Below are 17,624 nucleotides of genomic sequence, written 5' to 3'. Positions count from 1 at the left end.
TTTGAGTCCAGGATTGGTCCATTTTGGATCCACATGCTGATTGGTCCATTTCCAGGCTTCCCATTGGTCTTCAACGCCGTTCATTCTGGACCAATCGTTTCTGCAGGGCTTCGAATGATTGGTCAGATCTTCCATCCAATCTGTCTTCAACCTCGCCTTGCCCCGCCAGACTGCCCTTCCACCAAACCCTGGACCCTTCTCCTAACACATTCTAATAAGCCTTTCCCTTTTAACATAATACAAATAATATAACATAATTAATACAATATAATTGAGCTATACACTTATTTAACTTAACTTTTATGTATAACAGAGGCAACTTCCAGGAGCAGTTTGGAGGAATTGCAATGAGGAGAAAATGGGAGCACATGGATGATGGATGAGATGAAGTGTGGTGTGTAAAGTGATCATACACTAAAATGCCTTGCTAAAAGAGGTCTCAAGGACCAAAATGCTTGCAGCCAGGATGAAAACAGCTAAGAATTAGTTTACACCACCCCATATATATATATATTCTTTTTACCTCAGCCAAAGCTGAACTTCCATGAGTCCTTCATTCCAGCACAAGGTGGGTTTCATTACAAGATGGTATCACAAAAAAAGAACTTGATGTGATCATGTGAAGTACATGACCCGGATCTGTGCAAAGAAAATGAGTGATTCCACATGGGGAGCTGGACTGTGGCATTATTGGATAAAGAGAAAAAAATGAGCAGAGATTAATGGACTGAACAGCCATTAAACTTCCATGAAAGTCTTCTCAAGGAGTGCTGGAAGCTTAAAGGAGGATTGAAGAGGTGCTGGGAAGTGAATAGTCCTTCTGATCACAGGTGGCTTGCTTACATAATAAACCCGCTTTCCATCTATAAATTAAGACTTCATAATAAACAATTTGAAACAGGAAATTCAAACATCTTTCCCTACTTTTATGCATGTGACTGGCATCTCAATCAACAAATGTAATTGCAAATTTTAAAGAACATTATAAATCACTCTTCTTTCTCACTGCAGTTTTCAGCAGAAATGGAATTTTATGCTCCTGAATTTTGAAGCTGACACGTTATTAGCATCATACATTATGTCTAAAACAATTGAAGGAAATAGAATTGATAAAACAGAAATAAAAAGCATCCAGCAATGAAAAAACTAAACCAATAACAGAATCTGAAACATTCATCAAAACATATTAGCAATAAATTTTAATCAGCAGGATGTCACTTCCCATTGAGTGAGAGCAGAGAGGCTGTGCTGTTCCCACTTACTGACATAATATAACCAGCACTACAGAAAAATTGGTTATCAGTTGAACTCTCAACTTGAATCAGAAGAAAGTAACAGGATGAAATAAAAATGAAATGGAGCAAATCAGAGCAGAGCAATGTGGAAGAGTTTGTATGGCCAGGAAGGTAGGTAGGTACAGGAGGTACAGCTGCTGCAGAGGCAGTAAAGGCCTGAAATGATGCCTCATCCCTGTGAAGGCAATGACATTTTTCCAGCAGCAAAGGCTTGTGGCATGTCCCTGAATGATTTTTCAGGAGCCAGGCATGCAGCCAAGAGTGCAATACCCAGCTCATGGCCTTTGCACATGCAGGGACCTGGGAGCAATGCAAGAGCCTGAGGGCAATCCCAACTTAGCATCCACCTTCCCACCTCCTGGAGAGAGGAGCCCAGGGCTGGAAACTCCATCCCAAAAGAGGAGAGTGCAGGATTGTTCATAGCCACATTTTCCAGGTGAAAGCAAGGCTGCAAGATTGGGTTATAGAATCATCTTGGAGTAAGAACACAAATTAATCTGCAGAATGCTGTTGGCTTAGTGCTGCTGCTGCTACTACTACTACTGCTACTACTATTACTACTACTACTACTACTATCTTAGTAGTACAGAAGAATGGGAGCTTCAGACAAGGTTTTTCATAGAGACCCTCCCATCATAATGTGCAGAAGGAACCTCCCAGCACCCTGAACTCCTTCTCGGGGAACATTTTGAGTGCAGCTGGATCCAGTCCTGGTCCCACATTTGTGGGAAAAGAGCCTACAGGTGTTATCAAAGCTTTATACAAGTTTGTCCTGAAGTATTGAGGATGGAATCCCAATTATATTTATATCAATTAAATGAATTATTTGTTTAAAAGTGAGATGATAATTATTAGATTGAGAGATCTAATCAGAATTATTTACACAGTACAGACAACTATAACTAATATGGTGCAAAAAAGCTAAAAACTGTTATTAAGTAAAGATTGCTGTCACTCACTCATCCCAGTGACCAAGTCTCTCTCAAGGAGTGACCCTGAAGGGTCCCCACTCCAGGGAGGAATCTCCACACAGTTCCAGGAGGAGGGAGGTGTTAGAAGATCCTCCCATTAAAAAGTGGGGCTGGGCTTTTATTGGCACAAAGTGACTGATGCCAGATGTCCCCAGGGTGGGTTAGACCAGGGGTCAGCACTGTCACCTGTTGGTTCCTCTGTCAGGATCTCAGGAACCACTCCTCTGACTCAGGAAGCAGTCCATCAAGAAAGCATATTCTGCCATAGTCCAACTATATGACTACATGGAGAGAAGGTTCTGAATCATATTTGTACAGTCAAGCCAAGTATCCTGTAAGATCAAATATTCACTTTTTAAAATCCATTCCCTTTTTGAAGGATACGTTTCTAATATCCACACCAGAAAACTTTCACAAGTTCAAGAATAGAGAGTCCAAATGAATTACTTGATTAAAATTATACACTCAGAACAAAAAATCAATTTATATGGTCTACTGTCTTACTGTAATTTAACAACTTTGCTCTGTTTTCTACCTCTAAGTGATAATGCTTTACTGATTGCAAGAAATTACCTGCTTTGGATCGTGTCAGAGTCCCAGCATTAAAATCTAGAAATCTGATCGAGAGCACTGCATTTTTCCTTTTGCTGGAAAACTTAGAAAATCCTTTTCTTTGACAGACTTCATCATTCCCTGCTTGCATCCTTCCCTTTATGTGTTCAACCTATACCTCTAATCTTTAGTTAATGAAAGAAGTTCACAGAAAAGTTAATAACAGCATTCTGGAACTATTAATTAAAACCTGAAGTATCCCACCTTGGCTTGAATGTCTCCCCATATTTCTAAAGGCAAATAATGATACTGAAATCCAAAGTAATCCATCCTCAATGACTACCACTCCTTGTCATTTGATTGCCTCGATACAGCAGATAAATTCTAATGGCTCCAGTCCAATTTGAGGCATATGAGTGTGAAGAGCACAGTAATAATAAAACCAATTGATTCAGAATGGCTCTGCATTTGTAAGTGACTGCAAGGGAGAGCTCTCCTTCCACTGTTAACAGAGGCAAGGAGGCTCAATTTCTGCAGCCAGGGCTGTAATTATAAAATAATTAGAAATAATCTACAGCTACCTAGACATAGAGCCTAATACCAGGGGTAGGTATATAAATGCCGAATGTATGGGCTCTAAGCTGATTAGCCATGGGCTTCCCTGAAAGGCAATTTAAATCAACAGGAGTAGGCTCAGTGCAAAGGAGCTTTCAGACAAACTTACCCTCAGATTCATTAATTATTCCATCTTTCTAAATGAGCTGCCACAATCTTCTCTTTGTCTAAAAAACATATCTAATAAATAGAACTGAAATTAACGTAAACCAAAATCAAGGACAAACAACAGAGAGGACAAGGAAGCAAAACAAAAACATCACGGTGTGAAATGATGCAAACCAAAACAACTTATTAAGAGAATTACCGCCCCCAAAAAGGTTAACCAACACTGAAAAGCTTTTATCTTCATGGAAATCAGCTCTAAAATCCCTCTTGCAACAGAAAGAGTGCAGCTGTGGCAATCCCACTGCACATTAAACTGTCTCTTTCTGAAATTCCCTGCTCCCCAAGGTAAGTGATCCCCAGAGAGGCAATCTCAAATTATGGCTGATGTAAAAGTCAATGGATTTGGAAGGGGCCATTGTCTTTCCATCAGAATAAATCAAAGATATAGTCTCAAAGGAAAGGAAAGGATCCGACCTGCTGCCTATGGAAAGGCCTCATGCATATTCAAAGCTGTGCTGCCCCACAGCCTTCCCTGTCGTGGTCCTGCCAGCTCTCCCCTCCCTGTCTGGTTTTGGAACAGCCACGGTTCCTGCTGTGTTTCAGCCTTTGCATAGGCCCATGATGCAAAGCTAAATGAAGAATCCTCAGAAGTTATCCCTCTGATTTCTCAGCTGAGGATGCTTTAATTTCACTTAAGAGTCTCAGCATCATAATAAGCATTTTGTTTTTCCAGAGGTCTAAGTACATCCTGGGGTTCCACAGACATTGACGGGGACAGGGGCTCAGGTCACTGCAGGGACAGCTGCTGTTCCAGGTTCCATCCTGTAAGGAAACATGAGGGAGAATTTGTCTTGGAGAAACCATGGAGAGGAAAACTGTGTCTGTGGATTGTTTTACTTTTTGTCTGAGTTTTGTTAAGTTTCTCGTGTTTCATATCTAATTAGAAAATTGTTTGTGGCCGGGCCTTGAATGTGTTGTAGCAAAAAAAAAATCTGTGTTCAGCATGTCAGTTACAGCTAAATGAAAATGAAAGAATTTTGGGCTTAATGATAATTTCCCTCATTTTAAAATGTTTGTTGAGGTAGCAGTTTGGGATGCAGCCTGGGGTTCTGGCCATGTGTGATGATTTTCCACATTGCTGCAGCCAATTTGGGTTGGAGTCATAACTGGAGTTATAGTCTAGCCTTTTAAAAGTATTTTGCTAATAAGAAATGAAGAGTATGAAAATATAAAAGCAAAAGACAAATGACACCCAAGCCTAAAATGTTTATCCATGTAAAGGTTTTAGTGTAGAGGAATTGTACAGCTCAGCCTTGTTTAGCAGTTTCAGGACTGGACTCCAAATTTGTTTATTTTTGTCATAAATCATGTTGTTAAATAACGTACTTGTGTTCTTCTTAGTTTCTAGATATAATAACATTTTTGTGAAATGGCTAAAAATGCTTAAATTTGAATGTCATTAATATATGTAAAGCACAACTTCTGCATCTGACGCTATTCATCAGATCCCAAATTAATCATCAGGGACAGAACCCAATAGCTCATTTCAAGCAAAGGCCAATAGCTCTTGGGGAAATTAAATCATCTTTCAGAAATATTTCATTTTGGAAAGCTAATAATTCAATGGAAATGGATTTTTAGAAGAAAAACCTGAGTGTGTTACATAATCTTTCTGTAGGGTTCTCCATCTCATACATTAACATTTCATGTCACATTTTAAAGCACATTTTGTTGAAAAATAGTTTACACTGTTGTGTTGAACATCACAGTCCTTTAATATGTCTGAAGTGATAATAATATCATTAGAAAATTCAGGGGAACATCACTTAAATGTGATTGAAATGGAGACAAGCACAAAGGATGCAACAGATACAGAGCAGGAAATTCTCATTTTTGCAATGGCATTTTTATCTCATCTCTTCCCTATGTTGTACTGGAGGATGGGATGTCCAACCACTTCTACAAAATGCTGTGCAATCTGCTGTTCTCTACCCCTCCCCTCCTGGTGTGACAACTTAATGGAGAATGGAAATGGCATTAAAAGCACATTTATTTTTAACTTTGCTCCTCAAGGTACTAGACAGCTCATGGCTGTGCAGGGAGGGAGGAAAGGAAGGACCTGCACCCTGTCCTGATGGGAATAGGGGAGATGATGTCCTTGGAAGGAGGAAGGCTGGTTTGGGAAGTTTTTTGTTTCAATAAATGTTTATAACTTTTGCCACTTGCCAGTTATAGTGGTCATTTAAAAACAAATCTATCATAAATGTGTATTATTATTATTATTATTTACTTATGAAACAGGTTCAGGTTTGCACTCTGAAAGGAGCAGTTCGACTGCCGTGTGTTGGGTGTTGATTCATGGTACTGCCGTCAGAGAAGTTAGCAGTGAAGTCTTCCAAACACTGGGATGATAGGAATGCCCTCCAATGGCCAAAAGAGGGGTTGTTTTGTACATTTCCAGAATGTTTTTTTCCCCCTTTGTTGAGATTCTCTTTTTCTAAATTACTGGAGGTGCAAGGGGTGTGACCATCAGCAGGGCCACCCTTTGGCGGAGCTGTGTCCCCATGTCACCCCATGGTTATTCACCCCATAAAGGAAGGGAATCCTGGCCCTGCTCACACCTGGAGCTCCACCATGCTCCACAAACCATGGGCCCCATGCTCATGAATCCTTCTGGAACAGTCCTAGCACAGGCAGAACTTAATCCCTATGTTTCGTCCAAGTGACATATTAATTATTGATTATGCCTAATGAATATGCTAATGGACAGGATTCCAGAGTTCCTGCTGTGCTCTCCAGGCCCTCATCCATTTTTTAAGAGGTGTCTGGAGGAGACAGCATCTGGGCCTGTGCCAAGGCTCCATAATGAAGGCCACACACAGAGTTCAAGGGCTGGAGCTCGTCCTTCAGGGAGAGCAGCAGAAACTTGTTCAGTCTGGCAGTTGTTCTTGAGGTTTGGAATTAGATTATTCACTCTCTCCCAGTGTAAATGGGGGAAGTTATTAGTGCTTTTACATTCCGTGGGGGATAAGGTGTGACCTCATTTTCCACTTCAAGTGAAGGGAGAAGGGGGGAAAAACAAGTGGAAAGAAGTTCAGCCCAGTGGTGTAGTCGATAATACATTAAAACTGAAGCACTCCTTCTGCCTGCATTTGCAATGAGATTACAGAAGCTGTCAAGCCTCTCTGTCTTCTTGCTTGTTTTCATCCTCAGGTGAAATAACAAAAAAGGAACAAAAAGTTCCTCTGGCGAGGCCTTGACAGAGGGTTTTGAATGCAGCCCCAAGTGAAGGCTGATGTTGAAATTGCTTCACTCTAAAGAGCCCTGGGTGCTCTGGAGTGTCTGTAGGGACCTCAGCAGGTGCTTTCATAAAGCTCCGTGGTTGGAACCATTTGTGTAAGAGCAGGGACAATTAATGTAATAACAGAGATGGGAATGGGAATAGTTTGGTGCACCAGGCTTGGAAAAAAGTGCTATTATAATCCTTTACAAATAGGAGACAGAAGTGCATCTTGAGAAGATTACCATGAGCACTCATGAACTGATAAAATACCAACCTTGAAGATATCAGATTGCAAAGGAACAAAAAGCCCCTTTTCTGTTTTTTGGACACTGAATTATTTAATTTCAGCAAGTGCTATTTTTCTGTTGTTTTTCAAATGTTAGCAGGCTCTCTTAGGTACATCATAAATAAAATGATGCTGCAGCTGCAGGCCAAGGCCCTACAAGAAATCTAATAGTACCTAAAGAGAAGTGCTACTAAAGACTTGACTCCAAAGCACAGAGTGGATATTAATGAGTGAGTGAAGTGATTAAGAGTCGCTCCCACAATCAGTTTTTCTTTCTTATAATCCTATTTCAAAATTCTTTGGAGGGTTTGGAAAAGTTCTTTCTTTGGTGGGGATTAATTGAGGGAAATGTCAAGTTCATCTATGAGGAACTGGAATGGGACCATGATTCAATCACTGATCATGATTTTTAATGCATCTTTATGTACAGGTTTAAATGTTTTAAGTTTTAACTTTAGTGTAAACCAAAGCAGAAATATGTAGCACGAACTTGAAGAGAGATTTTTCCCCCAAAGCCTGGAAATGCAGCTGCCAACATATGTTGGAGATCTTTATAGTTTGTAAAAAGGGAAGTTAGATTACTATTAGAGAATATAAACATAATTGTAACAAAATCTCAATTTTTTCCCTTGCAGGAGCAGATTAGATTCCTCTTTCAGCCAAGGAAAAATACTTTTTATTGATCCATCAGTTGTGCAACAAGAGTGTTGAGATGAAATAGTTTAAACTGCCCTAAGGTTTCCTAAAAGAGTAGAATAAATTGTGTAACAGTAGGTTGTTTTCTTCAGAACTAACAAAAAATCGAAATCTTTTCATAGAATCCCAGGATGCAGAACATCCCATGTCTTCACTGACTGGAAATACTCTTCTAAAGAGCATGAAGATTTGTTTTTAGGGATTTGCATTGAAAAAATAGGGATTGTCCCTATTTCTGAAGCTGGATAGCTTAAAAGAAGGCTGTCCTGTAAGGCTAGGGTAAAATGATGATTGTTTTTTTTCTCTGCTAATCACAGAGCCATTGAGTCACTCAACACCAGCTGATGAAGAACCCTCTCTACCCTTTCGATACTTGCTTTTGTATTCTTTTTTTCTTCCCCAAAATTGAAAATGGGATATAAAAAATAGATTGCTGGAAACTGGTAGTCTGGGCAGAAGTAATACAGAAGGTGCTACACTGAATGAAGGGAAAGGCTTCTGCCTCAAAGGTAAACAAGAATAAACTGTGTTTCTGCACTTGCCCTTGGGGGTCAAAGCAATAAATACTCTGTTTTCCTTTCTTGAAGTTTATACTTTCTGTAGGAATGTGATTTTGCTTTCACAAAAAAGGCCTTAATTCTTCTTCCTTGTGAAAACAAATTTCATCACCAACCCATAAATAATCACAGGAAAAAAATAATAGCAGCCTAATTTACATCTAACCTTTCTTTTTAATGATTAATGGATACTATTTATGTAAACTGTTTCTACATTCCAGCGTGAAATGAAATTTAAATTGCAAATTTTACAGTGGTGTATTTTAACTGGTGACCCTTTCCCCAATCACAAATTAAAAAAAAACCCAATTACATTTGTAATAAAGATGCTAATGCATTTCTTGTTTTTAGGGCATGTAAAGTTCTTGCTACTGGCAACTTACATTCTCCCCACCGATCAGCTATTAAAAATGTATTTTCCAAAGTGCTCCAAGATGTGTGGATGTGGAGGAATTCTCAGCTCATCCACTCTGTGACCATGGCCAGGTAAACCTGTTGAAGGCTGTGTTGTCCATTATTTCCCCTGGACAAGGGCAGCCCTTGGAAGGATGGTGGGTTCTCCTCACTTTAAGGTGCTGAACTTTTGTCATGGACATATTTTATGAGAAATCCTTTTGCCAGGATCTTTTCTTCTGAGAAGCTGAGAAGCGTCAGCTTCTCCATGTGTTGCTGCTTTGGAATGTGCTTTGGAGAATTGTTTACCCAGCATGTGAAATTATTTTTACTTGATGACCAGTGACAGCCACCTGTGTCAAGGCTGTGAGCAGTCACAAGATTTTATTATCATTTCTTTTCTATTCCTTGCTAGCCTTCTGATGAAATCCTTTCTTCTATTCTTTTAGTATAGTTTAAATATATAATTTTCTTTTAATATAATATATATTACAAAATAATAAATCAGCCTTCTGAAAGCTGGAGTCAAGATTCTCATCTCTTCTATTGTCCTGGGACCCCTGTGAACACCACCACAAACTTTCACCCAGAGGGCTCCAGGGATTGCTTGGTGCTTGTACACTGGTGTGGGAGATGCTCCTTCCTCTCTGCCTGCTGCAGGCTGGCCTGTCCTTCATGCAGGGCCTGGGAATGGCCAGGAGAGGAGCCTGCAGGTCCCTGGGCTCTGCCTCTCCTCACTTCTTTGTGTCCCACAGAGCTTTGGATTGAAGGTCTCAGAGGCAATTCAGTCCAGCCTTGTGGGGGCACCAGTCGTTGGTTTTTCTGGGTCTGGACTGAAGACACTTGAGACAATAATTCTCAAGTGTTTATTATTTCTTATCAGTAAAACAGTCTCACTACTGTGAGTTGGGCAGCTTTTCATTAGAAGGCACAAAATGGCCAACAATCTTTTGTTACAAGATCTTATAAGACTAAACTATCTAATTAAGAACTGACACCTGGATTATTTTCCCTTTTAACCCAATAACTGATCCCAAAGAGACCTCAATGGGGACTTTTCTGCCCAATTACAAAATGCCACCCAAACCCATGAAGAAGAAGGAAGAAGAATCATGAAGAAGAAACCCAGGACAACTCCCTGTGCCCTCCATCTTGCTTCCATCCACAACATACTAAAAACCCCAAACCTAAATTTCTCACCAAATGAGATCCACCTACACTACTCTCTATAATCTATTTCACACTTTTATGGATTCCAGTCTATCTTGAAGTCTAGGAAATTTTTCCCATGAATGAGGGTCAAAGCCAGTGCTCCCCTGGGGGTCAGGGCACCCCAGAGCAGACACAGAAATATTCCCAGTGCCCTGGGTTTCCACACAGCCTGAAACAGTGATTTCTGCCTTTGCTTCCGGTTGCACTCAGGACCTCTTTGGGGATTTAAGGAGAAATTATTTCAGTACCTTGCTGTTGCTCTGTTAAAACTACAGAAGGATCCAGGAGTGGAGAGGAAACAGCTGAATGTTTTCCTGTGTCCCATTACACCCAGGACTGTGTTCAGCTGTGACTTTCCAAGGGCAGCAGCTTTGCACCCTCTCTGGAAGGGTTGGGGGATGCTGTGAGCTGCACAAACCCTCTGGGGTGCAATTGGAGCCCCAAGGCCCCTGCAATGTGTCACATCCAGTGTGTTGGGGATCTGGAAGGGAATGAGGAGAAACAGGGTGTGGGGAGGAAATTGTGCCAGAACTGGGTGCACTTTGCTGCCTTAGGGCTGCTGGCCTCGTGAAGGGAGCAGAGGCAGAGCTTTCCAACTGGGTGTACTTCCCTCTCAAAGTCAGAAAACAGGAGTGAAACACATCAGAACTACCTGAGAAGTCTTTTTAATTTTGAAGGCCTTTTGTTTTGGTGGGTAGAACAGCTTTATTCTATTTTTGTAGCAATGCACTGTCAGGAAAGTGCAGGACTAAATATTGTATTTGTGTCTGCACTTCTGCAGGGCAAGAAGAAAGGTGATAGGCACAAAAAATAGAACAGTTTGAAGATAGGCAGAGTTTGGGGACTGCATCAGGCTGTTTCTAACAGTGACAGCAGACAGAGCACTGCAGTGCTCATCACTTTTTGCTGGTCTCTGTGTCCAGCAGTATGAAAATATCGTTTTACCCACAGACTGAGCAAACTCATTCTGTGAAACATTAAATGTGGAACCCCTGGGTGTCATTCTGAGATTTGCTTTGCAGACTAAAAGAGCACTTTAATAGCAGGTATATAAACCTGCTTAGCAATGCTTGTGAAAGCTGTGACAGAGATGACCCCAAGGAATCTCAAGCTGTAACTTTTGCAGCACTCAGTTGTTCCTGGTTGTGACAGATACCTTGGGAGAGGGAGCACCATTGTGTGTGGGTATTCACATGACAGAGCTGTGCTAAGGCTGATCAGGACAGTAATTCAACAAGGGAAATCACCTCTCTTTACCTTGGATGGGAGCAACTTCTGTGTATCACAGGGGCTGAAACCGGATAGGTTTTAAGGTCCCTTCCAACCAAACCATTCTGAGCTTTCATGACTTTATAATGACTTGGACACCCACGCTCCAAATCCAGCCTGATGATCTCAGCCCAGCACATCAGGATGTGCATTTGCAGTTTCTGGAGTCCATGGCAGCCCAGTGTTGGTGTTTTTGCTGGATCATTGATGGTACACAGCACCCACTCACTGCTTGTGGAACTTGGCTCAGCTCTTGTCACACAATTCAAGAGGCCTGAAATCTCAGGGCTGGTTGTAAGCACTTCTTTCTGTCACATGATATAATTGCTTGCCCTGACAATTTATTAGCACATAATGCTTCCTTTGTGTTGCCACCAGCCTTGAGCTCTGCTGTTCTGTGGTTTTTAGAGTTCCCTGCTATTGTTCTGGTCAGCAAAGGCTCACCTGACCTTACCTCTTTGCTTAATAACTCCTTGGGAAGACTAATTTAGTCTGATTTCTCTGTGCTCCCAATGCTATCTTATTATTTTCTCATTTAATTTCTAGCTGAAAGTGTTATCTAGCTACAGCTAAGAGGTTGGATCCCTTCAGTAATTTATTTTTTTGTCATTGTACAGTGACCAAAGCACTCAGCTCAAGCAACAGAATTCACACAAAGCCTGATGCTCTGGCTGCCCTTCAGAGGAGGCTTCTGGGTTCAGATCTTTCTTGACAAAGAGGCACCAAATTGATTTAATGGACTGGTACAACCTCAGCCAAGGCTTCAGATTAGCATAAAACCACTTTTTGCACCCTCAGTTACTTCCCTGTGGAGGCTAGTGGCTTTTAGTGAGCATGAACTTATTTATGCTGATACAAGAAGTAACAGGGCTGGGTTTGTAAATGAACATGGTTAAACAGAGTCTATAACAGACAAAAATGAAAATTGCGCTGTTTCACCTTTAATGAAGGTATTCAGGCAAGGTATTACTTAAATTGCTTAAGCAGTTGTGTTTATAATACAGCACTGAAGATGCTGAACTTGTTAGCTTGTTGATTGCATGGTTGTGTCAGGGCTAATCATGACTGACAAATAATTGAAACAGTCTTTCTAACTCTATTAAAGGATATATTCAACAACCACAAAATCCTCATCTGAAAGGCAAATCCTGAGTGCTGCAGCCCACTGAGAATCTTTCCAAGCTGTGCACACAGCCAAATGTTTGTTGTGCTACTAGATGTGAATATTGACTTTTAATTTACTCTTTAAAATGAAAATCAGAAGGGGAGAAAACCTCTTTGAAAGGGTTTTAGTCCTTCTTATTTAGGCAATTAGCAGAATATGCTTAAGGAAACACGATGCAAGGTCCCTCTTCCGTGACTTACAGTTTACCCTGTTGGGCAAGGGGAGGCTTTGGTTTAGTTTTGTTTTTAAATGAAATTATTAATTTTATCTTATTGTGAGGGCAGAGAATGAAACCATTGCCTGTTTCTACTCCTCCTAAGTAAATGCCTGCAGTGACACCTTCCACTAGCCCAGATTTTTCCAAGCCCTGGTCTTGGACATTCCAGGGATCCAGGGGCAGCCACAGCTTCTCTGGGCACCCTGTGCCAGGGCCTCAGCACCCTCACAGGGAACAATTCCTTCCCAATATCCCATCCAAACCCACTCTCTGTCCGTTTGAAGCCATTCAGTCCTGTCTGAGATCTGGGTCTGTCCCAGACCCCTCAGGTGAGAAGAGGTTGTTGTTACCTGGCCCATGGTGCTTATCTCCTTGCATCCAGATTTTGGGGTGGGTATGAAGGTATAACTGCAGTGTTTGGGGCACATTCCTGCTGTTAAGGATCTGTCCAGGGACAGGATTGTTCCAGATGTTCTCTTGGGGACAGCCAGAGCACAGATGTGGATCCTGTGCCAGTGGTTTGGGCACCTCTGTCCCTTCAGCCTCTGCTGCTCCACCTGCAGCTTGAGGCTGGCCCACAGCCCAGGGCTGCTCAGGGGGCAGGAAAGGATCCTGCAAAGCATCCTGGATCTGCCAGACAAGGATTTCCTACCCAGGGAAAGATTTTCTTGTGCTGTTCTCAGAGTACAGACTTTAAAACCATTTGAAACCTACTGAATTGCTTTTTTCTCTCTCCTTGTAGAGCACTTCTGAAAAAAAACCCCATCTGCCTTCCTTTTATGCTTTCATGGAATAACCTGAGCTGGAAGGGACCCACCAAGATCATCCAGTCCAACCTCTGTCCCGGCACAGACACCCCTACAATCACACCCTGTGCATCCCTGGGAGCATTGTCCAAACACCCCTGGAGCTCTGGCAGCGTGTGGAGCACTACATCACACATCCCTCAGAGGTATTAAGCTCAGGGCTCAAATCCATATGACTTATTTTTATTTATTTTTATGGATGCATGTTTTTCTGCCAAAAATAAAATGAAGCTCAAGCAGAAGCTTGTCTCTTGGGCATTGTATTTCAAATTTCAAATTGTATTTCCAATGTACCTGAAATAAAAATAAAAACATTAATATGAAAAACATTAGAATGGCAATAATTCAACCCGTGACATTTAAAAAATCAAAAAGAATCACAGGTCCATCATTTTAGGCCTCTGAAGAACACCTGCATCAGTGAAACAAGCTGGACAGGACTGTTTCAAAAGGATAGTTTGGAATGTATTTTGGTTCTATTTCTTAAATTATCAGCTTAATAACTCTGAGGAGGGCTGTGGGTTGCTGCAGAGCTCAGTGAGTGGCAGAATGTGCTGTTCCCGTGTCATTTCTAGGCTGGTCTCATTTCTGCTCAGCCTGCCTTATCAGCATGTCAGATGGAAATCAGATCTTGCAGAAGCTCTATTATTATTGTTTTTATTTTCAGCAGCCATAAAACCTGACAGTTTTCTGACATTTTCAGCAATTGAGGGCACAGACATTCTGGATTGCAATGTTTCTCTGCACAAAAGCTTAATAGACTTGACGTGCTTTTCCATCTCTCCTTGTTTAGGAGGGACACAGGAGCCAAAGTGAGATGTTAACTTCCACAAAGAAAATCAGAATCTGCCACTTTCTCTCTTGTCTGCTGGATCAGAGCCTCAATTTCCATCAGCTGTCTCCAGTTCTGCTGAAATATGATTGAACATTCATCTTGTTCCCTGGCCTCGGCGCACGCCGTACAGCACAAGTGACTACAAATTGAGAGCTCAATATTGGTTGTTATTTTTATTTGTTAAAAAGGTACCAGTTTATGCTCTATTTGCTCATAGTAGCATAAAAATGGAGTTAAGCATTGCTATGGCCAAAAAAATGTGATATATTCAGGCTTTGAATGGCCCAGTTTTACTCTTTTTCTGTCCTTAATTTTGCTTTTGTTCCAGTGTCAGCCTGCAGTAATGTAACAACCTCAGCTCATCCTGGGTTAAACATGATCCAGTGTTTGGGGCATTTTAAACTTTATGGATGCTCTCAGACAAGGCTGTGAAAAGGGGAGAGAGCAGTGAGTCACTGACCATTCCTGTCAGAATTGCCCTCAGAATTCCACAATTTCCCCCTTTCCTTCTTCCTGTACCTTGGTGCGTTTTCAGCAGTTTTAGTGAAAAATTTCAGAGCAAGGTGGGTGTTGCTCATTAAAAGGATTCATGGTGATGAACATCCTGGCAACTACACTTACTTTGGCAGTTTCTGAAGCACAGAACAGCCTTTTCCTACTGACAGGTCTAATTTCCTACTGACAGTCTAATAGGACTTTTCCTTTTGCATTTTTCCCATTGTGGATAGATAAATATGCCTATTGTGAATAGATAAATACTGCATAGCTGTATGGGCACGATTAGGAGGCAGGACTTGGGCTTTAGGAGCCTTCCACAAACATTTAGGGAGCTGCACAATGAGCTTTCCAATTAAACTTGCTTTTTGTGGGTCAAGTAGTCCTGAAAAACCTTGGCTAGGGGCACTCAGCACCCAGGCAAAATTCAGCTTTGCTGGACCAGCAAGAAAGTCCCTTGGAAAGAGATGCTGAGGGATGAGGTAGGAAGGGGCAGGGGGAAATTTGGGCTTGAAAGAAGAATTCAGAGAGGATTCAGGTGGGCCAAAAAGTGTTGCTGGGACTGGAGGGTGGAAGGAAGGGTTTGGTATCACTGCTTTCTGCTCATGCAGCCTCCCAGTTCTACATCTGTTGAGTCTCAGGACTGCCGCGTTGTGCCTCCCTTAATGCTGAGGAGAGACCTGGAGAAGATGATTAGAACAAAAAACAAAACAAAACAAAACAAAACAAAACAAAACAAAAACAAACAAACAAAAAAAACCAAAAAACCAAACCAAACCAAAACAAAAAAGAGCAGAAAATCCTGAGAAGGGATAGCAAGGAAAAGCAGGTGAGTTTGGTGGGAAACTCTGGAGTTTTCCACTCCTGGCAGCTGGTGGGACAGGATGTGGTGGCATCTCCTGAGGTGTTCATCCTGCTGTGGATTTGCTCACATGTCCTGTTGTCTTGCCAATAGGAATTGGGATGGATGGATGGATGGATGGATGGATGGATGGATGGATGGATGGATGGATGCATGGACAGCTGTCAGACAGAAGGGCTGAGGCTGCCAATCTGTGTTTCAGCAGCTAAAGGAGCTGAACCCATGAGTTACAAGATGTTTACCCAAAATAAGAGGGTTGCTACATGAGGCAAGCTCATTGCACACAGTAATTTTAATGACCTCCCCAGGAAGGAATGTAGCCAGGTAGGTTTTAGCACATAGAACATCTGTCAGCTTTATGTTTTGTTTTGTTTTTATTGCATTTCTATGCTTTTTTTTACTTTGAAAACTTTTCCTTTTGAAAAGCAGCAAAACTGCACAAACCTCCTCAGCCTAAGCCTGTGAGGTACTTTCCCTGTATGCTGGCTGCTCCTCATATAAAACTGATAAATAATACTTTTTGGACATTCAAACCATGTACAAATCATCATTCAACTCATCACTGCCATTTTGTTAGTGACTTACAAATCCAGGAGAAAAGTTTTTATAGCTGCTATCCTGAAAACTCCCATAATGAACTCCCAGGATACAGCAAAGATTGCTGCCAATAATATAAATAAATGTTGTATCAGGCTCTGAACATGAAATGGAATACAAAATAGAACAACTGAAAGGTTGAGAACGGTTGTTCTTTGGTACCTGGTTTATATTTTATATCTATGGGAACTAAATCAATACCATAATTCTTTATGCACAGATATTTCCTATTTTGCTATGGAATTCTTATAAAATATTCAGAAAACCAGGGGGAAGACAGTAACTTGAAGAGCTCAAGTTATTTTCTTGGCTGTCGGGGGAGCATTGTTTGAGAGAATTAAAAAATATCCCAGAGCATTTTTTCCTGGATGGTGTTTCAGGCAGCTATGTGCTCAGGGATGGGAATAAACCCACAGTTTTATGGAATTGTGTTAATCCCATTGATGCCTTGTGCAGGCTGACCTAGAACAGAGGCTGGGCAGAGTTAAAGAATAAAGTAGGGATTTATTAGGAGGCCTCAATGGATCCACCTTGGGCAGCACAAGAGCCCATCCAGGGCTTCACCCAAGATGAACCAAAATGGTCACAAAATGCACAACTGGTGACCGGGTCTCTCACTTTTATAAGTTCTGATCCATTTGCATATTGGAGTTCATTGTCCAATTACAGATTTAGGTTATGCAGTCCCATCCTTCTTGTTTTTTCTTCAGTCCACGTTGTTTGTGCTCTTGGGCCTGAGATTTGGATCATTTGTCCTTGGTCCCCAGCTAGAGAAGGAATTGTCTCATCTAGCTGCTCTGTGAAGAGAGCTCACCATCCCCTGATATGAAGCCCAGACCCACACACTAAGGCAGCACAGAATCTGAAAAATAGAAAAGCTAAAACCGGAGGCATCAGCATTGTCAGCAGAGGTTTGTACCCACAATGGCCTTTGCTAAATGAGGCCATGGGCTGGGGGAGCACAGCATCCCCTGGGGTTGCACTTTCCCTAACCCCAAACTCTGCCCTAAAATGCAGAATCCCAGAATCTCTGAGGCTGGAAAAGCCCTCCCAGACCATTGAGTCCAACCCATGACTGATCCCCACCTCATCAACCCAATCAAAGCACCAAGTGCCACATCCAGTTTTCCCATGGACGCCTCCAGGAATGGGGACTCCACCACCTCCCTGTTCTTCTCCAAAGCTCTTTTTTAAACTCATAAATTCTTTTCCAACTTACCCATAAATTTGCTTTAAATGTGTGCTTAAAGCAAAGCATTTTAATACGAGCACCTGCTGCTGTAGAGAAGATGAGAGAGCCAAGTTTTCCTGTGAGTGGGAATCTAATTTGTTATCACCTGTCTTAGGTACTTAGGAAGATGATTTGTGGCCTACATGAAAAATGGAGTTGTTTCATGTAGTAAAGCTCAA

The sequence above is a fragment of the Ammospiza caudacuta genome, chromosome 7, assembly GCF_027887145.1.
Source record: "Ammospiza caudacuta isolate bAmmCau1 chromosome 7, bAmmCau1.pri, whole genome shotgun sequence".
Classification (NCBI taxonomy): domain Eukaryota; kingdom Metazoa; phylum Chordata; class Aves; order Passeriformes; family Passerellidae; genus Ammospiza; species Ammospiza caudacuta.
Note: the sequence above shows the minus strand (reverse complement) of the source record.